Raw genomic sequence first — 3,688 nt, 5'->3', positions numbered from 1 at the left:
TCCTTGTTCAAGCTCTTGTTCTATCCAGGCTGGACTATTGCAATGCTCTCTTGGCAGGTCTTCCAGCCACTTCTATCAAACCTCTACAATTAATCCAAAATGCCGCTGCAAGATTAATCTTTAATGAGCCGAAAAGAATGCACGTCACACCTCTGTTCATCAACTTGCACATGCTACCAGTAGCTGCTCGCATAAAATCCCAACTCAATCCGAGCAGCTGAGTCCTTAGCCATCTTCAAGAAACGACTAAAAACACATCTGTTCCATCTTTATTTGACCCTCTAACTCTAGCACTTTCTATTCTATTTTAATTCTACTTTATCTATTTATCTCTCGGTTAGCCTAACGCAGTACACGTAGCAAGGTGTGTGTGTGTGTATATATATATATATATATATATATATATACCTTGCTACATGTACTGCGTTAGGCTAACCGAGACTTGTCATTTGCACTTCAATATTGTTGTTCTTTTGTTAGTTTTGACTGCTTTTATTGTCCTCATTTGTAAGTCGCTTTGGATAAAAGTGTCTGCTAAATGATTAAATGTAAATCCATCATAAAGTATTAAATAGTATTAAAAGTATTTAACATCCTTAAAAATCACAATAAACCATAATATTGTGTAAAAGTGTTTGTTCAAAGCAAAGCAAAACAAAACAAAAAAAACAACGTCCCACAGCGGTGGCATCAAACCGGTCACAATTTTTGCTCCTAATAAAGTGTTTTCAGATTCAAGCTGCAATTGTCAAGTTTATACAATAAATAAATAAATAAAAACCTTTTAATTGTGTGTAGTTAGAATGCATATGAAATTAACCTTTATCACAAAGAATATGAAACATAATTTGAAATGTGGAGGTGGGAATCTATCACTTTCTGGAAAAAGAAAAAACTCCTGTGATACATGTATGTCCATTGACATTGGTATTGGCCATAAATGCATCACAGGAGAGTGTGAAAAGTGTTTTAAGAGTTTATTTTCTAAAAGTCCTCAGGGCCAAAAGTGGCCATAGTTGAAGAAACACCAAAAAACAAAGAGTACGTCCAACAAACGTCCAAATAACAGTTATTTTCACCTTGTTACTCTTTTGTGAAGAAAATAATAGTGTTGTACATTCTCAGTAAACTACCGGAGATGCAGAGTCACTGAATTTACACGAGGGTCAATATGGCTATGATATAAATACAGATTCAAACATCCTGGTTTCATCACTCCATCCTCGCGTAAAGGCTGTAATTACTTTACGTAATTAAAAATGTGCTTTAGTGTACCGTATTGAGTAGCGTACAGCAGGCTTAATCTTCTAGGCCTAAATTAACACTGTGAATCAATGTAAGAAGAACAGTGGGTCTTTGCCATCTCACTGTGAAGGCTCCTCTATTGTTCTGTCACACTATTGACAATGAATCAAGCAGCGGGGTTCATTACGGAGGCATGGAGACAAAAGACGGAGGTGTTATAACTTAATAATTAAGAACTGGAAGCTATCTGACAGCACGGGATGACGTAACCCCAAGAAACCAGAGCTGTGCAGTCTATGATTAATAGCACACGTACCGAAGTGCAACACAGAATTTACATAAGACATGTTTAGAGTCGCAGGGACTCTTACAGTTCCAGTAATTAACACAAACCTTTAATTAATCGCTGTATTCATATTTAAAGTAGCTCGTGTTCCTGTCTGATAGAAGTGAACCACCCTTTTAGCATTTGTCTACAGTAACTGGTTAATGACAAATACAATATTAATGTGCAAAGACAATGTGTAAGATAATGACTTCAATATGACAGCTGAGGTTTGGGAGGGAGTGCGTGGGACTTTGATGCCTGATTAAGCAACTATATCAGTCGTTGTCTCTCGCCTGTCAAGAGACGCTCTCATAGATTCCATTATAAACACAGTGTGGGTAGATAAGGCCAGATCTGCTGTGAGAGCCAGTCTGTGTAAAAACACACCAGGCTTTAGTCAAAGAACAGACAAACAAACTCGTTTCTGTTTCATAAATAAAATACGATAATGTCACTTCAAATTATGAATATATTTATGATTAAAGACAAATATAGTTGTTATCATACAGACACTTTTTACATAGTAAAGGCAGATTATATAAAAGATTGTATTACACTTGTTTTGTAACATTAAAATTAGCTGTGATGCTATAGATTATGATGCTAATGCTAAGATATTCATTAACTCGTCTATTACAATATTTTTAAACTATTAAAATTAAAATGGGAAGATTCTAGGGTGGACCTCCAGGGTGGACCTGGAGTGACCAGCTGAGAGATCAGCAAACCACTTCAGGCTGGTTTAGGTTGCTTTTATCAGCAGGGATGTCTAGTTCTGGTAGGCCAATTTCAATGTTTTACAATGTCTACGTAAGTATAAAGCGAGATTCAACTGTAACCGCAATGACTACTAGATTGTTCTTTGATTCTGAAAATATACATTTTAGAGACCATTTAAGTTGACCGGTACAAATAACATCAATACACAAGCTCATACTTCAGTCCTGAGGGAACTGTGTGTATACAAACTGTACTTTCAGCGTAACTTGCAATTTACTTCAACACAAATGAACGAGGCATTACCATTCACAAGATTTCTGCCAGCATCGATACAATGCGAATGTTTTATTTTCAATCACCATTTTGAACCACATGTACTCTTCTGAGTTCCCATCTAATTGTCAGAAAAAACACAGCGAGCCAGAAGGATGAAAAAGCAGTGATTCACATATTCTGTCAAATACTGGGTGCTGTGCAAATTAAAAATTGCTTGGTCAAATGAGCTGCTCTGTCTGACTGAGGGCTACACAATTGGTGGTGACAGGTCCCGAGCAGAACATGTCAGAGCAGTAATGGCGCTAAGGTAACCAGATGGCTGGTGATGGATTTGGCTGTCTGAATCTATTCCTACAGCCCAACTGCACTAACTACACGTTGGACTGCTGCATATTCCCCCATAATTAGCTGCACATTTCGTCTTGGCTCTTACATGACATTCAGAAAAACACAGTGCCACGGTGCTGATAGAATATTTTGGAGGTGCAAATTAAGGTTCTGACATGTCATCTCCGAGACGGGGAAAAAGATGCTGTGGTGCAGCGAAATGGTTTTAAACAGAAAGGTTTTATTTACATACTGTGCGTACACAGCAAAATAAAAAATAAAGTCAATTCAGGGTTTGTCAGAGGAAAATTGGAAATTCCATCTGCATCATTTAAGACTCGTACTGAAGAGTTTGAACAGATGAGAGCAGAATACACATTCATATAAGATTAAAGAACATTTCAAGTGAAAGTTCAGGTGAAAACATGCATTTCTTGGCAGCATTTGGCAACTGTTCTGATACAGTTTAACCACACATATAGCTATTATTTATCTGGAATAAAAGTCCCAAATAATATTACACTATACTAAATGATTAGGTCTATTCATCTAAATAATTAAATCAAACTGACACAGCAGTGTAAGATGAAGATCCAAAATGTAATTTGCACTTCCAAAATATTCTATTAGCACTGTGGCACCATGTTTTTCTACCAACTACTTTACCGGAGCACTTTACTCATACCAAGAAGAGTGTCAATAACACCAACTGTTCTGTTATTCTTATTACTTTACTGACACTGTCTCACTTTTACTTTTCACTTGTAGTTTTTTAAATAAATAAATAAATGG

Source organism: Sinocyclocheilus rhinocerous, unplaced genomic scaffold (genome assembly GCF_001515625.1).
Source record: "Sinocyclocheilus rhinocerous isolate Xijiao unplaced genomic scaffold, SAMN03320098_v1.1 scaffold683, whole genome shotgun sequence".
Lineage (NCBI taxonomy): Eukaryota > Metazoa > Chordata > Actinopteri > Cypriniformes > Cyprinidae > Sinocyclocheilus > Sinocyclocheilus rhinocerous.
This window is presented reverse-complemented; position numbering follows the sequence as displayed.